The following is a 20,484-nucleotide window of genomic DNA, read 5'->3' on the forward strand; positions in this document are numbered from 1 at the left end:
ATTTTGCTATTAGAGACTGATTTCTATAAGCCTACATTTCAGATTACATTTTCTAAATTCTATCATCTGGATTCTGTCGTTGTAAGTCAGAAGCTCACACATTCAAGTATTGTTTAATCATTAATGACTTGCACAGTTATAATTTAAAACACATACACACTATTTAACTTTGATTGCTTTCAGTACACAAAGGAGATAGAGTAAACTTCTCAAAGCACTTACATTTACAAAAGTAAAAACCCATTCCTACTTTAACAATAGCCATGTAATAAAAGAAATTGTAGCAATAAATACAATTGTAGTACCTATCAGGTAACAAAAAAGTAGAATCATGTGCAGATATAATTTTCTGTCATAACTCATCATTTCCCCAACCCTCGTCACAATAATGGAAAAAAGTCCCTAATTGACATGTTAATTCAGAGTTCATACCAAAATCTTGCTAAGCTAAAATTCTAATTCCTGTTTTTTGGTTAAGTGGAAAAGGCAAACATTGATATCATTTATAACTAGGGTGTGATGGTAACAAATGAAGCTTTCCCCCAATCTATATCTCACTGCCAGGAATCTGAGGTCCAGGTGTCAGCTGTATAGACTTGAGCCTCCGTCTGGTGTTTCTAGAAGATAATGAGTGTAAGGGTACTTAGCACAGAACCCAGCAGGCACTCCATGACTATTAGTTTCTCTTCCCATCTTCTTTCCAAAATTACTAACTCACGTGGTCATAACTAAGTCTTGTTCCCTTAAAATATCAGAGCTTGAAAAGAAATGTGAATAAATTCCATGGTCTCAAAATATGCATAAACAAGAAAAACCAACTCTTCCCACTTTCTTTTAAGTGTCCCGTGCCTATAAAAACCATTTTCCTTAGCTCCACACCCTTCTACCGATGGGTCACCATCATGGTGCTCTGTCTCCTTTCTGCACAGCATTACATCCTCCTCATCAGGATCCCCCACGTTAGCCCTGCAGGGATCCACAGGAGATTGCTAGGGACTCAAGTATGATCATTCAGAAGGGGAACATTTACTCCCAAGTAATATCAAGTACCACGCCAGAAGGTGAGCAGTGAAAAAGAGCACTACCTCTAGGATGAACATATATGTCACTAATTTTAATGTAACTTGGTTATAATAAGAAAAGGAAAAGAGAAAATACATATACTATATCTTGACCTGCTAAACTTATTATCCTATTTAGTGTTTTTTCTAACCCTTTGTATCTCCTTTACCAGGGATGATTGATTAAAAACCTATATATACACTCTGCTTTACAAGCATTGACTTATTTACCATCGATGCTTTGATGCACAAAGTTTCTCTATTTAATAAAAACACTCCAAAAAATCAATACTTCTTTCTTCTGGGAAATTGCCCAAAGAAATGTCCCCACTGAGTCTTCTAGGAGCTTCCATTATGTTTCATACCTCTCATGTAAAATATCTCATTCACTTATTCAACAAATATTTATTGAATGTCTACCATGCACCAGACACTGAACCTACCAGGTGCTGAAATTACAAGAGTGAATAAGACAGAATATGGTCCCGGCTCTCACAGAAATTACATTCTAGTGAGGAAGACCAAAACTAAACAAGTTCAAACTCTCCTTAAAGTCTCTAAAGAGATGAACAGGATGTTGTGGTGGAGATTAATAATGCAACTGGAAGAAGAGGGCCTGGCAGAGCGAGAGAAGTCAGGAAGGGCCATTTTGAGTGGGTGACTCACGATCTAACACTTGAAGGACAAGAAGAAGCAATCGTTCAAAAGACTGGAGGAAGATCATCTCGGGCAGCAGGAATAGCTGGTGAGTTCTGCCTCAGAAAACACTAGGACCTTAACTACTGCTTACAGGAAGGAAGGCTATATGGTTTAGACATGATCACATTTCTGTTTCCCTGAGGTCCTCTTCTGCCAGCCCTGATGAACCATCCAGAAACACACACTGCACCTTGACTCAGGTATGTGCTCGCACTGCCCAAGGATGCCCTGTAGTGTCCAGCAAGGCATCCCCCCGGGTGTTTAATCTCACTTGGGTAAAGACCTCACCATTAGGTGATGACCAAAATTAGTCATATTGACTTTGCTTTCTGAAAAAAAATTAGACTGCATGGCTAACACAGTGATTTTCAAGCTGTGCTCCGCAGACAGAAACCACTTTCACAGGAGGCCAAGAAAGTGGGGCTCTACCTCACTATCATCACTTTCATCTATTCAACATATTAGAATCTGTTCAAGATTTCATTTAATGAAAAAATTTTGTGAGTAAAAGGGATTTGAAAACCATAGTTTCCAGCCTGTTTTAGAACCTTTAAATGAATCCAGCTCTCCAAAATATGAGAAGAGATGTTGGCACATGATCTTGAGTTCCTCCAGCCCGCCTCTTATTTTTCCATTCACTAGACCTAAATCTTTTCTTTCCTAAATCTTTTCTTTCCTTTTCTTTCCTAAATCTTTTCTTTTTACATCTCATTTTTGCTTCATAACCTGTGTCCAGTTCTCTGCTTAGCCTATAAACTATTTGATGAGCCAACTTCTTCCTCCTTACTTTAGGACAAAAAAAAGCCTTTACAATTAAAATGCAGAGATCAGTAATGCATTTAAGTTAGTTCAATCCAGAAACAAACATTTTTAACATCTATACTAAGTGAGTTACTGATTTTTGGTGGGGAAAAAACTGAGAAAAATAATTTAAAAATTCAGCTTGCCAACTTTTCAAAATAAATGTGAAAATATGCAACATAATTCAAACAAAAAATAAATCAAAATACATAGTATAGCCTCTTATTATGACCCTCTCTTTTATTGGTATACACCTCTGTTCCGCAAAGTGCTTACTGTGGAAGGGGAATAAAAAGGGACAAAACCAAGGGTTGAAAGAAGAGATAGAAAATACAAAGACTGAAAAAAAGAGGAAGAGAAAGAGAGCAGGACTGTTGCGGATAGGTTTAAAAAATGAAATGTCAGGGGGGCTGACCCCGTGGCCAAGTGGTTGAGTTTGAGCGCTCTGCTTCAGCGGCCCAGGGTTTCACCGGTCCTGGGAGCGGACATGGCACTGCTCATCAGGCCATGATGAGGTGGCATCCCACATGCCACAACTAGAAGGACCCATAACTAAAAATGCACAACTATGTACCTGGGGGCTTTGGGGACAAAAAGGAAAAATAAAATCTTTAAAAAAAAAAAAATGTCAGGCTGGCCCGTGGTGTAGTGGTTAAGTTTGCGTGTTCCATTTTGGCAGCCCAGGGTTCGTGGGTTTGGATCCCAGATGTGGACCTACACACTGCTCATCAAGCCATGCTGTGGTGGTGTTCGTCATACAAAAGAGAAGAAGACTGGCACAGATGTTAGCTCAGGGATAATCTTCCTCAAGCAAAAAGAGGAAGATTAGTAACAGATCTTTGCTCAGGGGCAATCTTCTTCAAGCAAAAAGAGGAAGATTAGCAACAGATGTTAGCTCAGGCCCAACCTCCCTCACCAGAAAACAGAAATTCATTTTTCAAACTTCAAAAAAACTGCTACTTCTAAAATTATTAATCAGATTTTCCCACATATATTGTGGTATAGTGGTTTCATATCGGCAGTCTAGGTAATTAGGATCCTGTAGAAAACATCTGTCCATAATTTTAAGAAAATTTTATCAGTGGACTCATTGCATTCCAAGCCCAGAGAGAATGCGCCCTGCTGATCTGCAGGGCAGCATACACACTTTCTGGACTTTCCTTTCAGGGGTGGTTAAAACTAGATGCTAAGGCACCAAGGAACAAGGGAACTCATCTTTAACTGTCACAGATGCCTGTGCACCCCAGAGAAGACATTTCCATTGCATTAGGTATGTTGGAGGTGCCAACCTGATGTGTTGGTCAAATTTATTTACCTGTTGTGATGAGTTCATTTCCACAATGCAATTTCCAATTAGAAGCATGAAATCAAAACCAGCCAACTCCATTCTAGCTTACGATGCCATGCAATAACAAGTAAAATTAAAGTCAGCCAAGGCACGCTTGCTTAGAAAATTAGTGAAAACCTCAGACTCACAAATCAACAGGATTTATATATGCAGTGAAACCTAAGAAAATTAGCTGTTATCTAATTCTAAAACAAACACATTTGACCACTAATATTCAAGCTACACCTCATTTGAATTATATAGAGCTTAGGAAGCCAATACATATTCTAAGAAAACAAGAACAGGAATAATTTCCTGGCCTATTTGCGTATTAGCAGCCCCTGGAAGTGCTTTGGTAGCCACGATCCATCTGTCCCAGTTACCCTTCCAAACCCAATTCATTAACTGGCTGTCCTCGGCCTCCTGATATAGAAGATAAATTTATAAGTATACACAAGAAGATGTTCCCTAGAATTTCTTTGGGAAGAAAACATATTAAAACAAAACCACAAACACAAGAGAGCTATCAGTGTCCAGTTATACTTCAGAGCAGATACAACATTCACTTAACATTTTAGGACTTAATAATAAAGAAAATTAATTCTGTGATCCCCAATTACTTCTTGAAATTCACCCTGGGGCTCCATTGGGTCCCTAGAGATGTGAGTAGTGAGCTCTTCTGGGAACAATTTGGAAAGCAGGCTTCTAGTAGAATAAGAAAGCAGTCATCCCCTCTGAAGAAATCCAGAGGGACACAATTTTTGCAGGCCAGAAAACAAATGACAGTTGCAAGAGGCAAAATCAGGTCTTCCAGTTCTACCTCAGGTGTGACTCCCATTCCTGCCTGTGCCTAATAGCCCTACTCTGGCTTAGGATGAGGGGGGATTTAAAGGTGCTCACATGTCTTTACCTGGCCCTCTTCTCCTGAGTAATGAGATCATGGTGTCTTCCAGCAAAACATTTTTTGTCTTTATAAGACCATTTGTCCTAAGCCATCCCTCACATTGCTTCACCAAGAAAGCAAACCTACATGATCTACTTACTCTATAAATATGGTTCTAGTTAGAATCCCATCTGCATTCGTCCTCTTGTAAAATTACACATAGATGAGTATGTGTATTTTTTGCTGTAATCATAGTCTTATAGATGCACAAGGCATTTAAAAATATTTAGAAGAAAAATGAAATAAGCCCTTGTTCTTAAGGACTATTCAAAGACAAATAGGGGCTGCGCCCGTGGCCTAGTGGTTAAGTTCAGCACGCTCCACTGAGGCGGCCAGATTCAGTTTCCGGGCATGGTCCTATACCACTCATTGGCAGCCATGTTGTAGGAGTGACCCACATACAAAATAGAGGAAGATTCACACAGATGTTAGCTGAGGGGGAATCTTCCTCAATAAAAAAAAAGAAAAGAAAAGAAAAGACAGAGCATAGTGAATAAGAAAACGAATACTCTTAAATGCATGTATGTCAACTTCATATCAACTCATAAATATTTTATTTGTCATATAAAGTAACCTTGATATATTAGTAGAATTTTGAATTTGTCCCTATCAATTCAATAATTAGAAGCTAAACTCACCAATCATTTCCATTGAACACAGTGTTTCTAGTATAGCCTCTTATAGTAACATCACTATAATTAATATGTGTGTCTGGTGTTTTGTATATATTGCCACCCACCATAAGTACTTCAAAGGCAATATTACAAAACAACTCTTTAATTTTTTATCTTGACTACAAATAAGAAGGTTTAGTGAGCCTTCAAGGCCTTATCTTTGTGAACTTAATCTGCACACTATGACTATAAATCCACCACCTTAATCCATTGTTAGTTATACTAATTTCTTATCCAATAGGCAAACTAAACTAAATAACTGATAACCCATGAGTTTTCTCCGGAGGAATAAAATTTATCCAGGAGGTGACTTTATCACATCTGTATTCACTCCCCTCTTTGGACACAGCACATCTGTGAACTTTGTAGGCATCCACAAGACATCAGGTCCACCACGCATCCCCAAACCCACCCTGACCCTCATGTGTGCTGCCACTCTAGGTTCTAAGGATTGCAGCATGCCTTATGCCTGAGACTACACAAGTTAGACAATAACTACCTGTTGTTACAGAAAATAGAGAGCAAGCTTTGAGGGACTAAGTCCTAGAAGGTAAGTTTGAATTGGCATTTGGGGGAGCGGATTTGCAGACAAAGGACAAAGGTTTACAATAAAGATACACCCCAAAAAGGACAAATCATGGCTGGACTTCAAGGGCAGGCACTAAACTGCTCCACTGACACTAAAGTTTGACAGTTTCTTAGGTAGGAAAAGATTCCCAATTACAGCTAAGTTTGCAGTAGGTACAACTTTATCATTTTACCTAAAGTGGACCTTATCAGTGGTCTTTTGATCATAGAACTTTCTGAGTGAGTTGACAATTGATTATCCTTCTGGATGCCCCTTAGCTTGCATGCTTATTAATTACTAAGTTCTCTCTCCTAAAGAAACATGGAGCAGAAATTATACAGATCATGAAGACAAAATTCAACCTCAGTGCTGAATGACAAGCTGTTTCATAGAAGCATCAGCTTGGCTGTCCCCGATGTTCTCTTCAGGAGCAGGCTGTGTCACCAGCAGAAATAAATCTGTGAATGCGATTGAAGCCTCCAGAGAAGTTACCGTGGCATGTTCCTATCAACTAATGTCAAATTTTTATATACAAATATTCCCAGTTAACATGACTGATGTTTTTCTAGGCTGGCTGGCTAGTCACTGCCTCTTTTGATTGATGTTCATTAAATCGATGACTAAATTAGCATTATTATCAGAAAGTGTTTTAAAGTTCAATTTGATAGGGATGTTAGCTATTTAGTTCCTCTTAATCTTTTCAAAGACCATGTTAGAATATTTGGCAGATATGTTTCCAAGGCAGAGTCAAGACATAGACCTGATAACCTGATGAGGTGGGTACACATCAAACCTTTAAAAGCATTTTTTTCACTTTTTTTTATTAATATTATGGTAGATTACAACCTTGTGAGATTTCAGTTGTACATTATTGTTAGTCACGTTGTGGGTACACCACTTCCCCCTTTGTGCCCTCCCCCCATTCCCGCTTTTCCCTGGTAACCACTGATCAGTTCTCCTTGTCAATATGTTAACTTCCACCTATGAGTGGAGTCATATAGAGTTCGTCTTTCTCTGTCTGGCTTATTTCGCTTAACATTTTTTTTTTAAGATGAAAAAACACCAGGGGCAGATATAACAATCATATCCCCATCATCATTGACCTTGTCATTGGTGATCCAATGAAAGTGATCATAAGAAGAATGAATTTGAGAAAAATGGCAACTAATAAAAAGAGGAACTGTATGAAAGTTATAAGAAAATGTCTTTAAAAATTAGAAGAGGTAGGTGTTCTTGTCTCGCATTATAAAAGAAAGCTACCACCCATTTGACTGGGGATGCTCTCAGTAGTGGAAGCAGTGATTATACCAGTTCATCCAGACTTTAGGAAAGGGATCCAGGATTTGAACTTGAATCTGTCTGAGTCCTAAGACAGTTCTTTTCTCCTATACAATCTGACCTCTAGCTCTGGCTGCCTATTTTGAAATTAGGATTACAAGTTTTTATTTTTCAAAATCTATGACTGGAAAGTTTTCCCTGAGTCAGATGCATATTATCCTATTTCATTTTTCACATTCATTCAACAAACATTTTTTGGAGAACCTGCTGTATGCAGAAGCTTCACTAGTCAACAAGCACGTCAAAGATATTCAAGAAATTTTGTTGAAAGAATGAATGTTTTCTTGGCTTTTTCATAGTCCTCTTCATAGGGCCTCATATGTCTCCCACTCCTTTCATCCATCCTCTCTTAGGCTTTACAAGTTTTCTATATTAAACCAGTCATCTTTTAAGATTCTTGGGCACTACATACCCACCCTTCTGAATGGTAAATCTATTAATGCATACAAATATTCTAGTATGCTTCTTTCCCACGTTTTTACAATCTCTCACTTCAATTTCTGATTTTCTGCCTGTATTGCTGCCTAAGGGACACTGAACAAGACACTTTAATTTGCAAGTTATCCCTCAACTCCATTTTTACCACTATCTCCACAGAAAATTGCAGTAGCGTTGGATTTTTATATTAATGGCAGTTCTCCCCTCTCCTGGGCAGAGCCTCTATAAAATAAATAATCTAGGGGACCACTGGAAGAGTATTGTGCAAAGTGTTTTGGTTACCTGTTTTTCCCTATCTGAATTCAAGTTCTAAAACAATGATGAAGATCAGAGTGTGAAACTACTATCTCCTCAAATGGGGCGAGACATGACAGCTCTCATCCTAACTTAAATATGTGTTTAATTTAAGAAGCCTCTGATTCAGTGACAGATACTACTAATCATTAAACAATAGGCTGAATGTATGCTTCATGTTTCTTTACCAAATATTTGACAACCAATAAGCAAAAAGTTGAATTGCACTTGTTTTTAAAAATAGTGCAATAAAGCATTAATATAACTAACTAATCTAACAATCCAATTATAAGAATTAATAAAACTAATAATAACAAGTCTTAGCTTGAAAATAGTTTTCCTTGGGGTGCTTTTCAAGAAGAAAATACTATGGTTTAATAAGGATACCTTATCTTGGTACATCAACATTTTATTTATTATAAAGTATTAGATTAAACCATATGGAATTATTGAAATTTGACTGTTTTGACCTACAAAAATGGCAATTCCATATCGTTCAAATTTATATCACAAGGATTTGCTGATATTCAACCATTTGCAATCTATAGAATATCAACTTTATATGATTCAACCTAATAAATAAAAGCCTACACTCGTTTAGCAGCTGTAAAGTGCCATTTCCTGGGCTACGCATTCTTTATGATCATTCCATTTAATCTTCACAACAATCCCAAAACATGGATATTGTCCTCATTCTACAAGTAAGAAAAATGATTCTTTGGAGAATCACAGAAATATGCATGTTAAAGGTACTTCTGGTAAGATCTTACAAGGAAATAAAGAACATGTTATTGGATACCAGAGGGAAGATGACCCTTGTTATAAAGTGGTCAAAAACTTGGCTGAATTGGGTTCAACTGTTGGGTGGAAAAGAGGGTAGCCTGTTGTGGGTTGAACTGTGTACCTCAAAAGGATATGTTGAGGAAGAGCCAAGATGGCGCCGTGAGTAGTCCTCTTTGTCTCTCGCCCTTCGAGTCTACAATTATTTGGACACTTATCGCTTGACAAAGGATATCCAGACAGCATCTCAGGACGTCTGAGACACCCACGCGACTATACATCGGAAGGCGGATGGACTTTCCTCCGGGAGGATGTGGAAATAGGTGAGGGCTCTCCGACCCCGACGGGCAGCCTGGTACCCGCAAGCGGCTTTCTTCCAACGGACGCCCCCAGAGGATCCACGCACGTCTAGGGCAGGAGCGAGAACACAACAGAGGAGCGACGGTGGAAACAGGTGACCAGAACCCTACCTAAACCCCCTGCAATTACTCCTAAACGCAGAGGGAAACTTTGGAGTTGCACACCTGAGCCCGCGGGGAGAGTCTCTCCCCGCCATTGGCGGGGGGATCCAGCCTGGTGCTCGGGGCGCCCGGAGGGTCCCGGAGAGAGACACGGAGGGCACGGAGATCTCCCAGCTGCCGTTGCCCGCCCCGTGGGACTAGGGATTGCCGGAGATCTCGGAGAGGACCGGGGTGGGGGGAATTTTCAAAGGCCGGTTTTGCGACCCGGAGGGGAAGCGCCGGAGCTCCGCCCGGGCAGCAGACAAAACTCTCTGCCTGCCGTTAGCAGAGGGGCCACGCTGAGCATTCACGGCTCCGGCAGAGGCCCGGAGAGAATCCCTGAGGGCGGGGCGACCCCCAGCTGCCGTTGCCCGCCCCATGGGACTAGGGATTGCCGGAGATCTCGGAGAGGACCGGGGCTGGGGGAAGTTTCAAAGGCCGGTCCTGCGACCCGGAGGGGAAACGCCGGAGCTCCGCCCGGGCAGCAGACAAAACTCTCTGTCTGCCATTGGCAGAGGGGCCACGCCCAGCATTCACGGCTCCGGCAGAGGCCGGGAGAGAAGCCCTGAGGGCGGGGCGACCCCCAGCTGCCGTTGCCCACCCCGTGAGGCTAGGGATTGCCGGAGATCTCGGAGAGGACCGGGGCTGGGGGAACTTTCAAAAGGCCGGTCCTGCGACCCGGAGGGGAAGCGCCGGGGCTCCGCCCGGGCAGCAGACAAAACTCTCTGTCTGCCGTTAGCAGAGGGGCCACGCTGAGCATTCACGGCTCCGGGAGAGGCCCGGAGAGAATCCCTGAGGGCGGGGCGACCCCCAGCTGCCATTGCCCACCCCGTGAGGCTAGGGATTGCTGGAGATCTCAGAGAGGACTGGGGCTGGAGAGAGTTCCAGAGACCCAGCTTAGTAGCCTAGGGGGAAACCCTACAGGCTCACAGCAGCCTTAGGGAAAGCCTCTGCACAGCACCAGTAGAAGGCACCCAGCCGCCAGCCACAAGGCTGGAAGACCCCAGGGCAAAAGCAGCATAGCTAGGTGTACTAACCACAGACTGTAGAAGATGCCAATAGCTCTCCTGCGACCTATAGAGGACAAGTGAGATTTGGTGGGTGCCGACAGCAACGGAGCGACAAATATAAGTGATCCCACCCCTGGCTGCTGGAAAAGCCCATAACACCGTTGCAGACCCCAAGGAGAGAGCACATCTAGGTGGGCTGCAACAGTAGGCACCTGCAGCCTGAAGCCCCCCTGTGACGGCCCCCACGGCAGAGGAGGGAATCCAAAGGGCCACTGTGGCTACGAAGAGGGGCCCAGGCCCAGTTAGCAACTACGGACAGGATTCCTGGTTGGTGAAATATAAACAGCTGCTCCTCCCACCGCAGCAGCTGAAACAAGTGAAAGGAGCAACTAAACTCTATTTCCATGCGGAGGCACAAATCAACAACATCAAGCAATATGAAAAAATACATTAAATCTCCAGAACAGAAAGAAAGCAACAAATATACAGAAAACAATCCCAAAGAAAATGAGATGTATAACCTAAATGACGATGACTTCAAAACAGCCATCATTAAGATTCTCAATGAGTTAAGAGAGAATTCTGACCGACAACTCAACGAGTTCAGGAGCTATGTTACAAAAGAGTTTGATACGATAAAGAAGAACCAAACAGAAATATTGGAAATGAAGAACACAATAGAGGAGATTAAGAAAAATCTAGATGCTCTGAACAGTAGGGCCGATAATATGGAGGAAAGAATTAGCAATTTGGAAGATGGCAATATAGAATTGTTGCAGGCAGAGGAGGAGAGAGAAGCAAGACTTAAAAGAAATGAAGAAACTCTCCGAGAATTATCAGACACAATTAGGAGATGCAACGTAAGGATTATAGGTATACCAGAGGGAGAAGAGAAGGAGAAGGGGCAGAAAACCTATTCAAAGAAATAATGGCTGAGAACTTCCCAAATCTGGTGAGGGAGATGGATCTTCAGGTGACAGAAGCCAATAGATCTCCAAACTTTATCAATGCAAGAAGACCAACTCCACGGCATATAGTAGTGAAGCTAGCAAAAGTCAACGACAAGGAGAAAATATTAAGGACAGCCAGGCAAAAGAAACTAACCTACAAAGGAACCCCCATCAGGCTATCAGCAGATTTCTCAGCAGAAACTTTACAGGCTAGAAGAGAGTGGAATGATATATTCAAAAATCTGAAGGACAAAAATCTACAGCCGAGAATTCTCTACCCAGCGAAAATATCCTTCAAATACGATGGAGAAATAAAAACTTTCCCAGATAAACAAAAATTAAGGGAGTTCATTGCCACAAAACCTCCTCTTCAGGAAATCCTCAGGAAAACCCTCATTCCTGAAAAATCCAAAAAAGGAAAGGGGCTACAAAACCAAGAGCAGAGCGGGGCTGGCCCCGTGGCCGAGTGGTTAAGTTCGCGCGCTCCGCTGCAGGCGGCCCAGTGTTTCGTCGGTTCGAATCCTGGGCGCGGACATGGCACTGCTCGTCAGACCACGCTGAGGCAGCGTCCCACATGCCACAACTAGAGGAACCCACAACGAAGAATACACAACTATGTACCAGGGGGCTTTGGGGAGAAAAAGGAAAAAATAAAATCTTTAAAAAAAAAAAAAAAAACCAAGAGCAGAGGAGATAAGTAGAAGGACAACAACAGAGAGTAGCAGCTCTACATCAGAACAGATTAAACCATGGGACGAGAAACAAAGGAAACTGAAAAAAACCGGAAAACAAGACACAAAATGGGAGTGGTAGGCCCCCACGTCTCAATAATCACTCTAAATGTAAATGGATTGAACTCCCCAATCAAAAGACACAGAGTGGCAGGATGGATCAAAGAACAAGATCCAACAATATGCTGCCTCCAGGAAACACACCTCAGCCCCAAAGACAAACACAGACTCAGAGTGAAGGGATGGAGAACAATACTCCAAGCTAATAATGAACAAAAGAAAGCAGGTGTCACTATACTAATATCAGACAAGGTAGATTTCAAAGCAAAACAGATAAAGAAAGATAAAGAGGGACAGTATATAATGATAAAAGGGACTCTCCACCAGGAAGACATAACACTTATAAATATATACGCACCCAACACAGGAGCACCAAAATTTGTAAAGCAACTCTTAATAGAACTAAAAGAAGACATCAACAACAATACAATAATAGTAGGGGACCTCAACACACCATTAACACCAATGGACAGAACATCCAGACAGAAAATCAACAAGGAAATAATAGAATTAAATGAAAAATTAGACCAGATGGACTTAATAGATATATATAGAACACTTCATCCAAAAACAGCAGGTTACACATTCTTCTCAAGTGCACATGGAACATTCTCAAGGATTGACCATATTTTGGGAACCAAAGCAAACATCAATAAATACAAGAGAGTTGAAATAATATCAAGCATCTTTTCTGATCATAACGCTATTAAACTAGAAATCAACTACAAGAAAAAAGCAGAGAAAGGTGCAAAAATGTGGAGACTAAACAGCACGCTTCTCAACAAACAATGGATCATTGAAGAAATTAAAGAAGAAATCAAATATTATCTGGAGACAAATGAAAATGAGAACACGACATACCAAATCATTTGGGATGCAGCAAAAGCAGTCCTAAGAGGGAAATTCATCGCAATACAGGCTCACCTCACTAAACAAGAAAAAGCTCACGTAAGCAACCTCAAACGACACCTAACAGAGCTAGAAAAAGAAGAACAAACAAAGCCCAGAGTCAGTAGAAGGAGGGAAATAATAAAAATAAGAGCAGAAATAAACGATATTGAAACAAAAAAGACAATAGAAAGGATCAATGAAACAAAGAGTTGGTTCTTCGAAAGAATTAACAAAATTGACAAACCCCTAGACAGACTCACCAAGAAAAGAAGAGAGAAAGCGCAAATTAACAAAATCAGGAATGACAGAGGAGAAATCACAACAGATACCAATGAAATACAAGAGATCATAAGAGAATACTATGAAAAACTATATGCCAACAAATTGAACAACTTGGAAGAAATGGACAAATTCCTAGACTCCTACAATCTCCCCAAACTGAATCAGGAAGAAATGGAGAATCTGAATAGACCAATCACAAGTAAGGAAATAGAAACGGTAATCAAAAACCTCCCCAAAAATAAGAGTCCAGGACCAGACGGCTTCTCTGGAGAATTCTATCAAACATTCAAAGAAGACTTAATACCTATTCTCCTCAAACTGTTCCAGAAAATTGAGAAAGATGGAGAACTCCCTAACACATTCTATGAAGCCAACATCACTCTGATCCCCAAACCTGACAAGGACAACACAAAGAAGGAGAACTACAGGCCGATATCACTGATGAACATAGATGCAAAAATCCTCAACAAAATTTTGGCAAACCGATTACAGCAATACATCAAAAAGATTATACACCATGATCAAGTGGGATTTATACCAGGGACACAGGGATGGTTCAACATCCGCAAGTCAATCAACGTGATACACTACATCAACAAAATGAAAAACAAAAACCACATGATCATCTCAATAGACGCAGAGAAAGCATTCGACAAGATCCAACACCCATTTATGATAAAAACCCTCAGTAAAATGGGTATAGAAGGAAAGTACCTCAACATAATAAAGGCCATATATGATAGACCCACAGCCAACATCATACTCAATGGACAAAAGCTGAAAGCCATCCCTCTGAGGACAGGAACAAGACAAGGGTGCCCACTTTCACCACTCCTATTCAACATAGTACTGGAGGTGCCGGCCAGAGCAATTCGGCAGGAAAAAAAAATAAAAGGAATCCAAATAGGTAACGAAGAAGTAAAACTCGCGTTGTTTGCAGACGACATGATCTTATACATAGAAAACCCCAAAGAATCCACAGAAAAACTACTAGAAATAATCAACAACTACAGCAAAGTAGCAGGGTATAAAATTAACGTGCATAAATCAGTAGCATTTCTATACACTAACAATAAACTAACAGAAAAAGAACTCAAGAACTCTATCCCATTCACAATCGCAACGAAAAGAATAAAATACCTTGGGATAAACTTAACCAAGGAAGTGAAGGATCTATACAATGAAAACTACAAGACTTTCTTGAAAGAAATTGATGATGACATAAAGAGATGGAAAGACATTCCTTGCACATGGATTGGAAGAATAAACATAGTTAAAATGTCCATACTACCTAAAGCAATATACAGATTCAATGCTATCCCAATCAGAATCCCCAGAACATTCTTCACAGAAATTGAACAAACAATCCTAAAATTCATATGGGGGAACAAAAGACCACGAATTGCTAAAGCAATCCTGAGCAAGAAAAACAAAGCCGGGGGAATCACAATCCCCGATTTCAAAACATACTACAAAGCTACAGTGATCAAAACAGCATGGTACTGGTACAAAAACAGGTCCACAGATCAATGGAACAGAATTGAAAGCCCAGAGATAAAACCACACATCTATGGACAGCTAATCTTCGACAAAGGAGCAGAGGGCCTACAATGGAGAAGAGAAAGTCTCTTCAACAAATGGTGCTGGGAAAACTGGACAGCCACATGCAAAAGATTGAAAATCGACCATTCTTTTTCACCACACACCAAAATAAACTCAAAATGGATCAAAGACCTAAAGATTAGGCCTGAGACAATAAGTCTTTTGGAAGAGAATATAGGCAGTACACTCTTTGACATCAGTTTCAAAAGAATCTTTTCGGACACTGTAACTCCTCAGTTGAGGGAAACAATAGAAAGAATAAACAAATGGGACTTCATCAGACTAAAGAGCTTCTTCAAGGCAAGGGAAAACAGAATTGAAACAAAAAAACAGCTCACTAATTGGGAAAAAATATTTACAAGCCACTTATCCGACAAAGGGTTAATCTCCATAATATACAAAGAACTCACACTGCTTAACAACAAAAAAACAAACAACCCGATCAAAAAATGGGCAGAGGACATGAACAGACATTTCTCAAAAGAAGATATGAATATGGCCAATAGACACATGAAAAGATGTTCATCATCGCTAATCATCAGGGAAATGCAAATCAAAACTACACTAAGATATCACCTTACCCCCGTTAGATTGGCAAAAACATCCAAAACCAAGAACGACAAATGTTGGAGAGGTTGTGGAGAAAGAGGAACCCTCATACACTGTTGGTGGGAATGCAAACTGGTACAGCCACTATGGAAAACAGTATGGAGATTTCTCAAAAAGTTAAAAATAGAAATACCCTATGACCCAGCCATCCCATTACTGGGTATCTATCCTAAGAACCTGATATCAGATATCTCAAGAGTCCGTTGCACCCCTATGTTCATCGCAGCATTATTTACAATAGCCAAGACGTGGAACCAGCCTACATGCCCAGAAACTGATGATTGGATAAAGAAGATGTGGTATATATACACAATGGAATACTACTCAGCCATAAAAAAAGACGAAATTGGCCCATTCACAACAATGTGGATGGACCTCGAGGGCATTATGTTAAGCGAAATAAGTCAGTCAGAGAAAGACGAACTCTATATGACTCCACTCATAGGTGGAAATTAGTATATTGAGAAGGAGATCTGATCGGTGGTTACCAGGGAAAAGGGGGGGTGGGGGGAGGGTACGGAGGGGGAAGTGGTGTACCCACAACATGACTAACAAAAATGTACAACTGAAATTTCACAAGCTTGTAACCATCATAACATTAATAAAAAAAAAAATTGTAAAAAAAAAAAAAAAAAAAGGATATGTTGAAGCTCTAACCCCCAGTGCCTGTGGATGTGACCTTATTTAGAAATAGGGTCTTTGCAGATGTAATTAATTAAGATGAGGCCATATTGGACTAGAGTGAGCCTTAAATCCAATATGACTGGTGTCCTGCGGAGAAGAGGAGAAGACACACAGAGACAGACACACACACACCCAGAGAAGAGACATAGGGAAGAACACCGAGTGAAAATAGAGGTAGAGTCTAGACTTTTGCTGCCACAAGCCAAGGAAGCCAAGGACTGCTAGAAACTACCTGAAGCTAGAAGAGAGGCATGAACAGATTCTGCCTCAGAGCCCCCAGAAGGAACGAACCCTGCTGACACCTTGATTTCACACTTCTGGCCTCCAGAACAATGAGAATAATTTCCTGTTGCTCTAAGCCATCCAGTTTATGGTAACTTGCTATGGCAGCCCTAGGAAACTAATTCGGAGAGATAACTGTAAGGTCAGCCATTTAGTAGATGATGAAGAAAGGATTCACCCCAAGCAGACAGACTCCAAAGCTCACGTAGAAATCGCAATGAGGTTCAATCTCCACAATCACATCCATCTTCTCGTTATTTTTATCAGCTTCTATTAGATAGGCATTAAGGGTTATATTTTATAGATTGGGAAACTGACCTCAGGAAATGAGGCAACTTGCTAGCCAGTGGTAAGACGAGGATTTGAGACCACATTAAATAATTTCAGTGCACTTTCCACTAAAACCCAACCCATACTTGGTAATAATCCCCCCAACAGCTGTATACAGAATAAGGGTATTTCAGTTGAGTGTTGATTTCTCCAGTAGCATCTGAATTCATGTGCACGTATTTCATTCCCTGGGGGAGATTTGAGAACTAAGTCAAAGGCTTACCTGTTATCTACTACCTCTATAAATTCTACTTAGTAGCCTACATTCATGAAATCTCTTCTAGTATTCTTCCATGAGAATGAATCCCAAGGGCTGTATTCTGCACAACTATTACCACTGCAACTATTGCCACATTAAAAGTTTATTCGTTGGATTTCAGAACTCCTTAAACATCTATAGTGGCCAATGGCCCCAAAGAACTGAAAGTTTGCAATTTTCACTATCACCTAGGGAAAGACTGCTCCTTTCAATAGCTCCACACGGCACAACTAAGCCAAAATTAAAAGATATTTGGATAAATTTTCAGAATAGATCTGTAGAAGATCATATTATTGCTTATTAAATAGACACACCCACACACACCCCACTTCTATGGAAGGATTACACGTTCTCACCCCTACTGATGTTGGGTTTAGCCATGTGACTTTCTTTGGCCAATGGGACTTTCAGTGGCCATGTCACAAGCAGAGCTTGGAATGTGCTCAGTTGGGGCTTGCCATCTTGTGTCTCTGCTATTGCTAAAGAAAGAGCATGCCTTCTGTAGCCCACTGGTTCCAGAAGAATGAGTAACAAGGGAAGTTCAGGTATGTCTAGCCTAGATCACTGAGCCCCAGCCAACCTACAGATGCATAAGGGAGAAATAAATGTTTATTATTGTGTGCCAGAGATATTTTTATGGTTGATAATTAAACTGTATTACTGTGGTAATAGCTGCTTAATACAATACAGACGTTTTTTAATATTATTATTCTTCAGGGAACTATATCCTAATAAAAGTAAAATTTCCTAGTCTTCTAAAAAGTTTCTTTTTTACTGCTTCTGAATAACCTTGGGCAACCGAGCATGTTTTCCAAGTGCTTGCATGCTTTTAATTTTATCTCGTCATCATCTGAAAGGCAACATAACAAGAGATAAGTCCATTGAAAAGAAGAAACAGCCCAGCTCACAAACAGCCGCAAAATCCCAGAAGAAAGAGGAGCCCCCATGCAGGTGAGGTCCATGCCCTGGATACAATAACTGTGCCACCAGTCTTGTCACATGGACTTTCTTTCCACAAAGCACTGTTCTTTCAATCGTTCATTATTTCTTAAACTTGTGAAAAATATTATGTGAGTTTATATGCTTCAGAATTACTTCTCATTTATTAAAGAAAGAAAAATACAATTACTTATCTCAGGCAATTTCAAATATTCCTGCTGTCCCTTGCCTGTGGAGGGGAACCTCTCACGTTCACGAACTCCACCTGTGTGCTTACAAATTAGCTAACCAGATTTTGCTTATACTGTGAAATTGTCTCTATCCAGATGTTTTACTTGAAATAAGGAAGGGCTAAAAATTTTAGACTGCTCAGGAGTTTTTCTCTTGTGTAAAACTAAACTTTTATAAAATGGTAATTCTTAGGCAGGAGATTCTAAGTTCTCATGTCTTTACTTTGGTTTTTGTTTTGTTTTTAAATTTGCCACCAGTGAGTAAACAATTGTCAACAGCCATGTTGGTGATAAATTCCAATGATTAAAACATGTGCTTATACAATATTTGTATGAAACAAACAGATTAAGGACCAAGAACAAAAGAGGCTATTATACGACAGGAGTGAGGGTACATTTATTACAGAGCGCTCACTCCAAAAACACTTAACAAATTACTTAGGGGTGATGGTTTCCCAGTCCACACACTTATTCAAAGCAATGAGAAGGGTGCCATACTTGAAGTGTGATTAATATAACAAGCACATTTACAACAAAAGCCACTTTACCTGTCCCCAGATCAGAATACCCTGGCAAAATAAAATATGTGCAAATATATTTGAAAAATACAATTCTTTTGAAACTATTCCTATAAAATATGTGTTATAGGTATGATGAAAAAACAGGTTTTTCGCTCCAAAAAGTTGAGAATAAAAGGACAGAAATGTGTTCTGAGTAAAGAAAAGGAAGAACATAACTGGGTCCTTTGACAAGACATACTATGTTACTCGATTTTTAGTTACCCCAGAAATTTAGGATCAGTGGACCACTTCTCTACTCGGTAGAACAACCTCATAAGCAGGAAAAGCATGACCTTATCCAAGAGGAATGGGGAGAGCCTAGAGACAGGCACCCCGAGACCTGGGCGCTGGTCAGTATTTGTGCTTGGGGAAAGTCATTTCAGACCTGAAGAGGGCTGAGGGAAATGTTTTCCCTGCAGACTGTAGGAACACTCAGCATGTGGAAGTTCCCCCTCAGATGAGGCATGGATCTAGCTTAAAGAATGTCCTATAAGGAAAGATCATAACTTAATGTATCCAATATTCTTCTGCTCTATGGTACTTTGTTCCCCTCAAGCACTGCAAGAAAGAACAGGCCAGAATAAATATTCAGCACAGAGAGTCCAACATGAGTTCTCTTTTAAATTGATTTGTTGCTCCCATCCCCTAAAGAAGCCTGAAGCAGTGATTCTCAAACCTTGATGTACATCATTCCTGCTTCACTTATTAAAAATGCATTAAAAATGCATAAAGACCCACACTCCAGGAATTCTGATTCAGTGGAATTTAGGGAGGACCTAGGATGTTGCATTTTTAAAAATTACTCCAAATAATTCGGAGACAGTCTGTGAACCACCCTTTGCACCCCCACTCCAAACACCACCCTCCAGCCTGAAGAGATAAATAATAAAATTTTGAAAAAGGTTATCATTATCACAGATAATTTTTTCTTATCTGTATTTTCTGTATTGGTTATTTATTTATTATTCATGCAATCGAATAATCAATCACCAAGGATTTTGAAAGAAAAGAAATTGTTTTAAAATCATATGGAAAGTCTCATCCTGTTTAGAAGACACATTTGCACCCAATACTGCGGTAAAAAGTGCCTGAGTGTTGTCTCACATAATTCAGGACAACCTAATTCGGTCTTAGTCTTAAAGGGATGAGAAAGAAGGTATTTAGCAGTGAGAAAGGAGACTGTGAAGTAAAAGAGGAGAGGGAGATAGCAGAAATGAGAAAAAAAGAGAAAATGGCATTACTATTGTCATTAAATAAATTTTGATTTTGCTTCAACTTCATTTTTTCTTTAAAAGTCCCTTTTCCCGTACTCATTCCTCACTGTTTTCCCTTATTCTTTTACATCCTCCTCAGATACCATTTTAAGCAGTTTCAGAAACCTGAATCTGAAGAGGAAAATTATAGCTTCCGGCCATTTAAAAAAACTCTATTTTCGTTCCACTGCTCTCAACCCACCTCTCCCAGATCAGCTACTTTTGAACTGTGCAGCAGACCATTTGCCTCCTAAGGAAAAAACTGTACTTACATTTACTTATCCTCCAGAACAGCACAAAAACTGGCATAGAATAGTTCTGTGTACTGTTCTTTTCTCCTTCACTGCCATGTACTCTGTGACATCCCTTAGCAGGAAGGAGCTGTGGTC

This window comes from Equus quagga, chromosome 9 (genome assembly GCF_021613505.1).
Source record: "Equus quagga isolate Etosha38 chromosome 9, UCLA_HA_Equagga_1.0, whole genome shotgun sequence".
NCBI classification, from domain to species: Eukaryota; Metazoa; Chordata; class Mammalia; order Perissodactyla; family Equidae; genus Equus; species Equus quagga.